This window comes from Entelurus aequoreus, linkage group LG09 (genome assembly GCF_033978785.1).
Source record: "Entelurus aequoreus isolate RoL-2023_Sb linkage group LG09, RoL_Eaeq_v1.1, whole genome shotgun sequence".
NCBI lineage: Eukaryota > Metazoa > Chordata > Actinopteri > Syngnathiformes > Syngnathidae > Entelurus > Entelurus aequoreus.
The window spans coordinates 46,681,442-46,695,985 of record NC_084739.1 but is presented as its reverse complement, the minus strand read 5'-3'; the positions used below and the strand labels follow the sequence as shown (position 1 = coordinate 46,695,985).

Sequence of the window (14,544 nt, the reverse complement as noted above, 5' to 3'; positions counted from 1 at the left end):
TGGGTGTTGTTGATAAACGTTTTTCGCCTTGCATAGGAGAGTTTTAACTTGCATTTACAGATGTAGCGACCAACTGTAGTTACTGACAGTGGGTTTCTGAAGTGTTCCTGAGCCCATGTGGTGATATCCTTTACACACTGATGTCGCTTGTTGATGCAGTACAGCCTGAGGGATCGAAGGTCACATGCTTAGCTGCTTACGTGCAGTGATTTCTCCAGATTCTCTGAACCCTTTGATGATATTACGGACCGTAGATGGTGAAATCTCTAAATTCCTTGCAAAAGCTGGTTGAGAAAGGTTTTTCTTAAACTGTTCAACAATTTGCTCACGCATTTGTTGACAAAGTGGTGACCCTCACCCCAGCCTTGTTTGTGAATGACTGAGCATTTCATGGAATCTACTTTTATACCCAATCATGGCACCCACCTGTTCCCAATTTGCCTGTTCACCTGTGGGATGTTCCAAATAAGTGTTTGATGAGCATTCCTCAACTTTATCAGTATTTATTGCCACCTTTCCCAACTTCTTTGTCACGTGTTGCTAGCATCAAATTCTAAAGTTAATGATTATTTGAAGAAAAAAAAAAAGTTTTATCAGTTTGAACATCAAATATGTTGTCTTTGTAGCATATTCAACTGAATATGGGTTGAAAATGATTTGCAAATCATTGTATTCCGTTTATATTTACATCTAACACAATTTCCCAACTCATATGGAAACGGGGTTTGTTTGTATTTATATATATATATATATATATATATATATATATATATATATATATATATATATATATATATATATATATATATATATACACACACATGTACACATATGTATATTGGGGGGGTTGGGATTGTGGGGGCCCGGTTGCTGGTGGGGCGGTGCAATCTTTCCGTCCGGCTGCGGGAAGTTTCTGGACACTTAAGGGCGAGGCGTCTCGCCTTTCTCCCCATGCGGGGTGTGGTCTCTCGCTGGCTTGGGGGCTGGCTGTCCCCTGCTTCTCCCGTGCCTTGTCCTCTGCAGGGCGTGTCTGTTTATGACCTTCCGCTGGCCCTGCCGGGCGGCACAGTTACCCCTTCTCTTGGGCTCCTGTCGCTGGCCGGCATGACAACGTGGGACTGGTGGGCCCTTGTTCCCTGGGCATCGTGCCTGCTGCTTTGGGTTGGGCTCTCTGGGTGACTGGGGTTGCACTTTGGCTCCCGCACACACTGGGAGACAAATACCGTATTTTTCGGATTATAAGTCACAGTTTTTTTCATAGTTTGGCCGTGGGTGCAACATACAGTATACTCCGGAGCGACTTATGTGTGAAATTATTAACACATTACCGTAAAATATCAAATAGTATTATTGATCTCATTTGCGTAAGAGACGAAGCAAATGGCAGCAATCGTCACACACACGTCAGCAATCGTCACTCACACGTCAACCAATAAGAATTCGGCGGGGGAGGGTCATGGCAGAAGTGCATTGTGGGTCATGGGATGCTTACTGCTATATGCTACCGTATATGCTGCCGTAGCTATTAAAATGGATCACATCAACATTGGCAGTAACTTATAAAAACTGAGAAGGACTGAACAAAAATGGCACCGAAAAGAAAATCATATAATGCAGATTACAAGCTGGACGTAGTGAAATATGCAGCAGAGAACGGCAATCGAGCAGCAGAAAGAAAGGACATACCAGAGGCGACACCGGGGAGGAAGATTTCATGGGATTTAGCGATCGGGAGTGACAGATTGTTTGGTAAACGTATAGCATGTTCTATATGTTATAGTTATTTGAATGACTCTTGCCATGATGTGTTGCGTTAACATACCAGGCACGTTCTCAGTTGGTTATTTATGCCTCATATGGCGTACACTTATTCAGCCTGTTGTTCACTATTCTTTATTTATTCTTTATTCTTGGTGTTGGATTTTATCAAATAAATTTCCCCCAAAAATGCAACTCATACTCCAGTGCGACGTATATATGTTTTTTTCCTTCTTTATTGTGCATTTTCGGCCGGTGCGACTTATAGTCCGAAAAATACAGTATATTGTACATACAAGTACACTTTGATTCTCACATACACACAATTATTCATACATATATACATACATATGTACATTCATTCATACATACATACACGCACACAATTGTACTTACCTACATACGCTCCTGCATACATACACAGATACAGTACATACATACACACTCACGGTACATACATCCACACGCACATTCACTGTACACGCATACATATACACATAAGGTACATATACAAGCACATATGCATGCATACATATACTCATGCATATAATCACGTTTCATCAAACATATAATAACGTTGTTCCTCTTGGGGAAACTGGGTGAAACACGGCACACTGACAAAGCTTAACCTATTGTTGCTATAACAATCTACAAGGTTAACACAGTTCGCTTCTCTTTCTTCTCCTGCTTTCTTTTGTAATTCAAGTTATCAATACATGTATGTATCGTTTAATTTGAAACAAGATTATTGTTGATAATAGAGATCATTATTATTATTATTCATTAACAATAGTACTATTTCTGTTATTTTTATTGCTCCATTTGTAATGCAATAATGTTCATTGTCATTTTTGTTATTAATATTTACTTCACTAACTGCTTGTCTGCTATCACTTTTCATATCATAATTGTACAGTACATATCGTATTCGCTGATGTTGTTCTGTTTTTGTTGTTGTTGTTTTTGCTGTTGTTGTTGTTGTCTCTTTGTCTTATCCCCCTCTTGTCCGCGCAATTTCCCCCTACTTCTTCTTTTTTTTTCTTCTTTCTATCCCCACCTGCTCCAGTCCGGCTGCGCCAAACATTAATATAAATACATTTAATAAAGTCAAATACAAATAAGGCAACAAAAGAATATGGGCATCTACATCAATAATATGATTTTTCTGAGTGGATGGACAGGACAAAAAAAATAAAAAGAATACTATCAAAATGAATTCAGTCTCCCTGTGGGTAAGATGCCTTATGACATCTCGCCGGCCAAATTGAAGATGTCGGCGGCCCGTAGTTTAGTCACCCCTGATCTACAGTGTACTGATTTCTCATTCCCATCTATGTACCATCTAACTTACCTCTTTCTTTTTTGATTATTCATTCTTCCAGAGGTGTAGCCAACAACAACACCATTACGTTTCCTATGAAATGTTTATTTAGTTATTTTTAAACAATAGCTACAATATTATTTATCTTTTTTAACATTCAAAGCAACTGAAGTAGCCCTGATCAGTGACTTGTACTTTAAAGTGCCGTTTGCAACTTGCATACGGTAACATTTTTAAAAGCAAAACATATAAGAAGAACACCACGCTTATGTTACCATTAGCGGTTTAACAGAACACATTTGTTTGACAATTGTCTATATTTTTAAAAATGTATTTAAAAAGTTTATACAACAAACATTTTTACCGGGCCGAATAAAATGATTGGTGTTTACAGCGAACACTCACCCGGTCTCGTCAAAACGTATGCGCAGGGACCGCGTGCACACATACAAAATCAGTCCAAGAGAAGCAACAGACAATTTGCAGTCATTTTGTTGTTATGATAGAATATACATTCAATGACAGCTAACACTAACTATCCAAATTGCTATTCTTAGCTAACAACATCTAAAGCTAACGTGTGTGCATGTGTTAAGTACGTACGTAATTACGTCATTACGTAGGAGAAACCGTAAGAGGGGGGATATAATGTGTAAAATACATTGTAAAGTTTACGCCCTCTAGGTAAATGTTGCAAACAGCCCCTTTAACATGCATTCTGTATATTACAGTACTGCTGTTTTTAAAAGTGCACTTTTTTTTGTGTGGGGTTTGTATGTTCTCCACATGCCATTCTGATTTTCCCCTGGTACTTTTTTTGGTTACAAACAAAAACATTATTTTCCATCCCTATACCAAGGTTCTAAAATGATTTGGTACCCACACAACTTCACAGAATACAATCTGCTGCATATTGTACAAGTAAAGACTGAAGTGTCTTGATCTGTATTTGTGTAGGTGATCTGGGTTTGTAATAACTGCCGGAAACAACAGGAGATCCTAACCAAGCCGGGTGATTGGTTCACTGGTTCATCAGGAAAGCCTACAGCTCTTGGTTCGGCCATCAGTGAGCCATCTGTTTCCCTAGCCCCCGGTGATAAGAAGCTGCGCTCCCACTCCCAAGCCCCTCCGGGCTCCACATCATCCTTAGAACCAAACCCAGCCAGTGTACCAGGGAGCACAGCTGGAACAGATATCCGATCACAGAGCGAACCACCAAGAGACACGTAAGTTTGAAGCGACGCTATACTGACATAGACTCTTGACAATCCACACATTTTGTTTGTCCGACTTATTTTCTTTTTCAAGAAATTAACACCAACTGCAGTTTAAGATAGTAAAAAATGCTGAAGGTAACTGGAAAACCAGTGAAGTAGAATTTCATCTCTTTGCGTAAATGTAGTTTATTCGAGTCTCGTGCAATATGCATCTTTGCGTAGATATAATGGTTGTCTGAGCGATCAAAACACAGTCTTTTAAAGTTGTATTGTAATGGGTTGATAGCAAATTCATATGAGGACAAACCACCAACAATTTTTTTGCGTCAGGCTTAAAGGCCTAAACTCACAACCTTGGCGTTCATCAACGATTCTACACATTCAGCTCTATGCTAGTTTGCAAGAATGTGAACTCACCAATCAATTCAACTCAGATTTCTGGGGAGACGATTTGATTCAGAAGTGTATTTTCAACCCAATTCTTGGTTTTAACAGATTCTCAATTCAAACCGATTTTTTGATTCCCGGTCAATACTCAAAGTCACCAGTTCCAGGAATAATTATATGTTTTCATAAGTTAGACCAGGGGTGGCCAGCCAGTCAAAAAACAAAGAGCCACATTTTTTACTGTTACCACAAAGAGTCACATCTTACACATGGGCACACATTAATATCACCCCATCCCTTCCTCACACACGCACGCACGCACTCACACACATACAAACAAGCACACACACACACACACACACACCCACACACACACACACACACACACACACACACACACACACACACACACACACGCACACGCACACGCACACACTCACACAAACACTTTTGCTCAGGCAGAATTATTGTAAATGTCACACACTAACATGATAATGACAGAAATGGACTCCTACAGTACTAAGACCACAGGCCAGTCATTTTTAACACAAACAAATACAACCGAGTTTTAGGCGCTAAAGATTTATAACTTTCTAATGCGCTAATGACGTCTGACGTATAGTCAGATTGGCTTGCCGTTAAAAAAAACAACTCACCCTCTGTCAAGAACGTCCTGTGATCATCTTCATATTTTCGTTTTGCTGTGCATTTTTCCCTGAGAGCGAACTTGACACAACTTGTTTAATAGAGCTGCACAATATGAGAAAAAACCTTATTGCAATTTTTCCCTCCAAAATTGCAATTGCGATTCAATTTGAGATTTTGATATTTAATACATAAACGTGCTCAGTGGCCTTGTGGTTAGTGTCCGCCCAGAGACTGGAAGGTTGTGAGTTCAAACCCCGGCCGAGTCATACCAAAGACTATAAAATCGGGACCCATTACCTCCCTGCTTGGCACTCAGCATCAAGGGTTGGAATTGGGGGTTAAATCACCAAAAATTATTCCCGAGCGCGGCCACCGCTGCTGCTCATTGCTTCCCTCACCTCCCAGGGGGTGGTGGATGGGTCAAATGCAGAGGAAATATTTCACCACACCTAGTGTGTGACTATCGTTGGGACTTTATACTTCTTTTAACAAGTAAAAGAAGACGTGTTACTTTTACACTGTCAATCAACATAATCTTGTCTCGAGGTGCCACACATTAGAACAATATGCAATAATGTACTTTAAAATATATTTGACTTTATGCAGAAAAACTTGGAGTTTTGTCAACATCATGTTTTTAAACTATAGAAATAACTGATAAAAACTATACAGTGATCTTAATGCAATCATAATGTACAATAATAATGCAAGTTAATATTTAAAAGGATGTCAACTTTTATTTCAGGAATTGTTTACTTTAGTGCTGTAATTGGAAGGTAAATAACTTTGTTATCCTAAATTATGAAACAAACCAAAAAATAAAATTGACTCCCATTTCTGTAAGCAAAAATTTTACTTAAAGGAATATTGAACATCTTAAAGTGCATTTTGTTCACGAGGTCAGATGTCGTATTTTTGTATAATGCCATTTGTTCGTGTTATTGGGCGTGTATTTCTCATCCAATCTCAAACTGAAAAAATACCACAACAGAACGTTTGGCTGGGTAACCATATTTTTCCTCCTAATTGTTGTTACTTTGCAGCAAAATTCACTCGGGAGTCCCGAGTAGCGTGGCTGTCTGTGCTTCCTGTGCGTGTAAAGTTGAGGACCCACGCTCCGCCCAACAAGACAAAGACTGTGAATGAGTGAAAAAAGGGTTTATGGCCTTCAGCTAATTCTACTGTTAAGTAAACACGCTCAGGTGCTAAGAGCGATGCAAAGCGTGAGACATTTATCCACCTGTTTGAAGCGAGAGACAAACAAACACAAGGTTCATCAATTCTGATTAATGAACATGTCTGTCACTCAAATGCCGGTGCCAACAGGGAAAAACCAAAACGAAACCTCAGCCTCTTGCGTATATTTTCAAACCTCGATATCGATTCGTAAGAGCCACGTGAAAAGCCTCCCGAGCCACATGCGGCTCGGGAGGCATGGGTTGGCGAGGCTGAGGTAGACCAACAGCTTTGAGAAAGTGTTAAATTACTTTCAGTGTTTCCCATAAACTGCCAAGATACCTGTGGCGGTGGGGGCGTGGCTATGTGCGTGGCTATGGGCGTGGTCACCATTACATCATCAAGTAATTTGCATAATTTACTACAATTATATGATTTTCTCTAAAAGTTCAAAAAATGTATACTTACTAATTAATAATAAAAGTTTTATTTTAAACGTCCATCATCCATCCATCCATCCATTTTACAATATAATTACAACACTTTATATACATATTTATATACAGATTTGAACAATAAGTTATTCACTGAAATATATTTATTAATTGTGGTTCTTACAAAAAATATATCTTATAAAATATAAAAGCTAAAATGTCTCATAAAGCTCTGCCCCTTTAATTAGTGCATACTAAATAATTTAACTTTAGCCTACTACTAAAATCCATATTGTTTACCAGCAACATAAAGTGAAAAAGAGGCAGAGGTGTCCTGCCACAGTCAGTAACAAATAAACAGAAAACAGTAGTGGTGGTAGATAGAAACAGAGTTTCATCAAACATCTGATCCACTGAACAAAGAGCTCCAAAAATCTTGAACTTTAGACTGCCATCAGTTTTACTCCCTACACTTAACCATGTGTTTCCTACTGCCTGCAGACTTTGCACCCTTTGTTATATACACATGTTGTGTTTCTAATATAAATACATTTAATAAAGTCAAATACAAATAAGGCAAGAAGAGAAGTATCCTACACTTCTCTTTTGTAAAGTAAATCTGAACAGCCGATATGGGCATCTACATCAACTATATGATTTGCCTGAGAAGCTGGAGAGGATTAAAAAAAAAATATATATATATATATATATATATATTTTTTTTTTTAATTTTTAATTTTTATTTTTTATTTGTGGTGGACGTAATTCTTTCGTGGCGGGCCGCCACAAATAAATGAATGTGTGTGAAACACTGACTTTACAGAAAACTTATGTTCTAGAAATTGCAGCTTTTCATGGTTTTAACAAGTGATTCTGATATTATAAATACAAAGGCAAACTTGACAACGAGGTAACATCTCTATTTGCTTACCTTGCAATTCATTATCAGTTTAGCTCAGGGGTCACCAACCTTTTTGAAACCAAGGGCTACTTCTTGGGTACTGATTAATGCGAAGGGCTACCAGTTAGATACACACTTAAATAAATTGCCAGAAGTAGCCAATTTGCTCAATTTACCTTTAACTCTGTTATTATTAATAATTAATGATATTTATCTTTGTGGAAACACTGATCATCTTAATGATTTCTCACAATAAATATATATAGAAACAGATAAATATCAATATGCAACACTTTATTTTTATATTTTCTCTAAGTGCACATTTTTCAAATTGAACATTTTCAAATGATCACTTCTAAGACAGTCTTGTGAAATTACAATATCCCATTTTTTAACAAATCATGAATTACTTTGCACCATGTTTGTACAAATAATAACTCATGTAAAATACAAAAGTAAACTCTCAAATTTTTAAATCATGTCACACTTTGAACTGGACACCAAATCTGTTATCTGTTTCTTTGTCAGTTAGTGGGAAGCCTGGCATTGCATGCTGTTAACTAGTGTGTTGTACTCTGGTGTGTAACTTGACACTGCAACTCTGAGTGAGTCTTGCAGATGTGCATCAGTGAGGCGTGTTCTGTGTTTGTTCTTGATGAAGTTCATGTCAGAAAAGGCTGATTCACAAAGATAAGATTTTTCTTCATTGTTTGCGGAACCTTCTTAATCTTTTGGACATATTTTCACAGCAATCTGGCCTTAAGCTTAATTATGATAAATGTAAAATGTTAAGGATCGGAAATCTAAAGGGAACGTCCTTTCGAATGGAATGCAAAGTGTTTTGTTTATAAATTATATGCAATCTGTTGTGTTCCCTAATTTTTTTCTGTGTACATGAATGAAGGTGTGTGTTGCTGAGTCCGACTTGGACATTATCTGGACTGGGCCTGGTTTAAAAAACCCTTTAAAAAAATCTAATTTCATTGACAACCTGGTCTGTTGAAGATAAGGCCCTTTTTAAAAAAATAAAATAAAATAAGATATATAAATAAAAAACATTTTCTTGGATAAAAAAAGAAAGTAAAACAATATAAAAATAATTACATAAAAAAATTGTAATTAATGAACATTTTAGTGGACCAGCAGCCTATACAATCATGTGTGCTTCAGGGACTGTGTCCCTTGCAGATGTGTTGTCTATGTTGTGGGAACCAGAATATTGGTAGCAGAAAGAAATAACCCCTTTTGTGTGGATGAGTGTGCTTGGGGGAGGTTGTTTGGGTTGATGCACTGATTGAAAGTGTATCTTGTGTTTTTTCTATGTAGATTTAATTTAAAAAAAAAAAAAAAAAAAAAAAAAAAAACCTTTTTTTTTTTTTTTTTTTTTTTTAGAACAGGCCCGCGGGCGACTCATCTGGTCCTTACGGGCGACCTGGTGCCCGTGGGCACCGCGTTGGTGACCCCTTTCGAATGGAATGCAAAGTGCCTGTTTTGTGGACAGATGGACCAGTTAACATACTTGGTGTTGTTGTCCCAGAAAATCTGGAAGATCTAGGCTCAGTAAATTATGATAATCGACTAAGAAAGCTGGACAAAATTATGCAATTATGGAAAGGGAAATCCCTAACCTTGTATGGTAAAATGTCTATTGCCAACTCGTTAATTATTCCTCAATTTATTCATTTGTTTTTGTCATTACCAGCTCCATCACAAAACTTTTTTAAGATTTATGAGCGGAGAGTCTTCGATTTTGTCTGGAACGGCAAACCAGAAAAGATAAAAAGAAAGGTTTTGTACAAAGAGTATGAATATGGGGGCCTGAAACTTCTCAACCTTGAAGCTATGTGTCTGTCTTTAAAAGCATCAATTGTTCCAAAGATGTATTTAATCATTGAGTGGTACACAAATGTACTGTTGGACAAAAAACATGTACTGTATCAAAAGGAATTGTATCCTTTTTTTACAAGTGATTCCCTCCCAGAGAGTCTGCTGGGAAACATGGCGGGGTTCATAAAGGAAACAATCCACTCATAGTGGTGTTTTCAATTTTATGTGCCAGAAAAAAGAGACAATATTTTGCAGCAGTTAATATGGATGAACTCTAATATTGTAATAGATGGAAAGCCTTTCTTTTGGAAAAATATGTTTGAAAGAGGAATCATTTTTGTCAATGATATTATCAATGAGAATGGTAAAATTATGAAGTATGATGAATTTAGAGCTATGTATGGTGATGCTTGCTCAAGCTTTTCATTTTATCAACTAACTGGAGTAATTGGGAAAAGATGGAAACAAATAATTAATTATGGAACTACTAAATTATTACTTGGTAAACCTCTAATAAGAAATTCTAGTTGGCAAAAAGGAACTAAAATAAATAGAAAAATATATATTTTTTATTTAATAAAGAAATCTTTGAAGGCTGCCTCATACAACACAAATGGAAAATGGGAGGACTTTTTTGACTGCCCGTTGCCATGGGATGCCATATTCAAACTAATCTATAAAACCACTATCGATGTGCAAAATCGTTATTTTCAAATTAAAATTATTTATAACTTCTTACCCACAGGGAAAATGTTAAAATTATGGAATATGACAGTCAGATGATTGCCGATTTTGTTGTCAGGAGCCTGAATCCACCCTGCATTTGTTTTGGTATTGTCATATTGTGTCTTTGTTTTGGGTGGAAGTTGAAAAAATGTGTTTAAGGATTGGTTTGTTTATGAAGCTTAATGTGGTTTCTGTTATTTTAGGAGAGTTCATTGACAATCATGATTTAGTCAATTTAATTATAGTACTCGGTAAAATGTTTATTTTTAAGGCCAAAAACAGATATTCACTTAGTATTACTTTCTTTAAAACATTTATTCAGTATTTTCTAACTTTAGAAAGTTACATGGTTGAAAACGATAATGATGCCAAAAAACATTAAAAAAAAGATGCGAAGTCCTCAAAGGCTTATTTTGAAAGTATAATTATGTTTATAGATTATATGATATCTGTTGTTGTGTTCCCTAATTTGAGTGACCTGGACATAATCTGGACTGTACATAAATGCTTATTTTGAAAATGTAATTTTGTTTATAAATTATATGCAATCTCTTGTGTTCCCTAATTTTTTTCTGTGTACATGAATGAAGGTGTGTGTTGCTGAGTCCGACTTGGACATTATCTGGACTGGGCCTGGTTTAAAAAACCCTTTAAACAAATCTAATTTCATTGACAACCTGGTCTGTTGAAGATAAGGCCCTTTTTAAAAAAATAAAATAAAATAAGATAAATAAATAAAAAACATTTTCTTGGATAAAAAAGAAAGTAAAACAATATAAAAATAATTACATAAAAAATAGTAATTAATGAAAATGTTAGTGGACCAGCAGCCTATACAATCATGTGTGCTTCAGGGACTGTGTCCCTTGCAGATGTGTTGTCTATGTTGTGGGAACCAGAATATTGGTAGCAGAAAGAAATAACCCCTTTTGTGTGAGTGGGTGTGGATGAGTGTGCGTAGGGGAGGTTGTTTGGGTTGATGCACTGATTGAAAGTGTATCTTGTGTTTTTTCTATGTAGATTTAATGAAAAAAAAAATATATATATATATATATATATATTTTTTTTTTTTTAATTGTTTTTTTTTTTTTTTTTTTAGAACAGGCCCGCGGGCGACTCATCTGGTCCTTACGGGCGACCTGGTGCCCACGGGCACCGCGTTGGTGACCCCTGGTTTAGCTCGTTCAGAGTTGGATAGAAGTTCAGTGAAGTGATGGAGGGTGTATTGATAGTTTCAGTTTCAGTATATTGTGAACATGCATACAATACAATGTAATTCATCACATATTTCCAGTTGTTTCATTACAGCACGTCCAAAAAGGAGTAGGAAGAAGCTGAGCTTATTTAATCCTACCCCTTTTCATACCATAGCAATGTTATCCTATTTCCTTGTTCTCTGTAACAGAACAGTGAACAAATAAATAATAAACTAATAATATACTATAGTAAGTAAACAAATATTAAATACATAAATTATCTTTGTCTCAATAAATAAAAAATAAATAAATAAAAACAAACAAACAAAAGCAGTAGCTTTTCTGCTTTGACGGCTTGGAAAACATATTTTAAAAAACAATTCTTGAAAATTTTGGATATATTCATATTCGTAATGAATAAGAATTGCGATTCAGATGTGAGTAGATTTTTCCAACAATGCTACTAGTAGGGATGGGAATTGAAAACCGTTTCCAGATTATCAGATTAACAATTCCTTGGAATTGGATAGGTTGATTGGTAACACTAAATTGGCCCTAGTGTGTGAATGTGAGTGTGAATGTTGTCTGTCTAACTGTTAGCCCTGCGATGAGGTGGCGACTTGTCCAGGGTGTACCCCGCCTTCCGCCCGATTGTAGCTGAGATAGGCTCCAGCGCCCCCCGCGACCCCGAAGGGAATAAGCGGTAGAAAATGGATGGATGGATGGATGGAATTGGATAGGTTGATTGGTAACACTAAATTGGCCTTAGTGTGTGAATGTGAGTGTGAATGTTGTCTGTCTAACTGTGTTAGCCCTGCGATGAGGTGGCGACTTGTCCAGGTTGGACCGCGCCTTCCGCCCAAATGCTGCTGGGATTAGGCTCCAGCTACCCCCCGTGACCCCAAGAGCGACAAGCGTTAGAAAATGGATGGATGCTTGCCATTTTTTCAAACGGTTCCCTTATTGATTCTTCCGGGTGGATGACGTCATTACGCAACGTGCGTAGTAACGTCAGATCGAAAAATGCCGGTCCTCGGGCGCAAAAAACACTCTAAAGTTGACAAATTTTTACAAGGAAAGTTTACAACAGCACTACTTGTAATAATTGTAAGGCTGCTAGTTCATCAAGAGGAGAACATACAAGCAATACTCTGGAACATTTGAATACACAGCATGCAATAATATAAATGAAAGTCGCGAAAGTCTCATCCCAGCAGAAGTAACGCTAGCACGTCATCTGAATAAAACAGGAAATAAAACCTCCTATCATTTTAGCACAATTATTTGTTGAATTGAAATTAATGCCTTCTCATTTACATGAGCATGACAAGAAACAGATTTTGACTGGCTCCAAGGTGGGCAGCCCCAGTACACGTCTGCCGCTAGATGAATGTCACAAAGCAGCGACTGAGTTTGTGGTCAAACGTTTTCATTTTCGGTAGATGAATGTTCTATAGCTGGGTTGCAACCACGTGATCTAGGGTCACATGTGGGCACTTCCGGATTTCAGGGAATGGTCTGGAATTCCATTAGGCTACTGATTATTTACCTGAATCAGTACAGATTTGAACGTAGTTTGAAAGGTTTATAGGCAAATATATAAGTGATCATGAAACAAATAAATAAAATGGGATTGAGTGCATTTATACACTCTTAAGAAAAATATAGATTTTTAATGACTTAAACTATGGATCATCACCAAGACGGTACTGCTCGCTCCAACCTCACTCACAGTATGTAAAGTAGAAAAGATTGGAGGCACATCATGTCTTTACATCTGAAGGGTTCACAAATTAAGCATTAATCCGTTAAAGACAAAATTGGACTTTTGGATATATTCAAATATGTTACAGTAAGTAACATATTTGATTGACATAATGAGTGCCGTGCTGCTGTGATTATGAGGCTAATGAGAAAAAGTATACGTTTGTTTGCAGTTGATTTTCTGCTACAATTAATGCCTGCAGTTGTTTTTATGGTTCATATTTTGTCTCATAATTTAGCTATATATGTCTCTGTTGTTCAGCAATATTTGCTAGCGATTAGGGCGGGGCGATATGGCCTTTTATTAATATCTTGATATTTTTAGGCCATGTCACGTCACACGATATATATCTCAATATTTTGCTTTAACCTTGAATTAACATTTGATGCATATAATCACACCAGTATGATGATTCTATGTGTCTACATTAAAACATACTGCATTAATATATGCTCATTTTAAACTTTCATGCAGAGAGGGAAATGACAACTAAGTCAATTTACCAAAACTGTATTTATTAAACAGTTATTAAGCAGTGGCACAAACATTCATGTCATTTCCAAAACACAACATGCAAGATTGTCAGAGACATTTTAAAACAAGCTATTAGTGCACTTTTGTGCATGATGTCACTAAGATGACATATCAAAACAACACCAAGTTAAAGTGCACTTTTTGTACAGAACGCCACTAGATTAGTTTAAAACAAATTAAGTGCATTTTTGTGCATGATGTCACAAAAGATATTTCAATAACTGTCAAATAAAAATGAGCTGCATAATAATAAATCAAATAGTGTATGTCCTTCACTATGTGGTAGGTTACTGTGGACGTTATCTCCTTCTGTTGTTGACAATTTTTTTCATAGGGTGTTGATGTGGACATGGTTACCAGAATAACTGACAACTTAATGAAAAACTAATAATTTGAGGATTTGACATGTTTTTTATACTTAAAAAAATCTGGGCTTTGTGCCAAACCCTCTAAATGTCCATTCAGAGGAGGGATTTTCCTCGACTGGTGACATGCTGTAGTTTCAAGTGATTGCATCTTTTGGCACTGCTCGAACATTTTTATGTTAGACCTCAATCTTCAAATGTCAAAGAAGGTCTTTGTGGGATATAAATCCTGCTTTAAAGTATTGTTTCTTCCACAGTAAAAGATACATTTTCTGTTAACCGTCACATG

General features: G+C 36.8%; 1 protein-coding gene across 8 annotated transcripts in view; it reads left to right on the top strand.

The window, feature by feature from the left end:
* Positions 1–4,041: 4,041 nt before the first annotated feature.
* LOC133657483 (regulating synaptic membrane exocytosis protein 1-like) overlaps positions 4,042–14,544 on the top strand; it is a 142,115-nt gene continuing 131,612 nt past the window's right edge. For 7 of the 8 annotated variants that reach the window (XM_062058851.1, XM_062058849.1, XM_062058855.1 and 4 more), the window contains exon 1: positions 4,171–4,305. The gene's annotated coding sequence lies outside the window, so the exon portion shown is untranslated. Of the gene's footprint in view, positions 4,306–14,544 lie in introns of all 8 variants that reach the window. The other variant, XM_062058856.1, reaches the window with a different exon arrangement.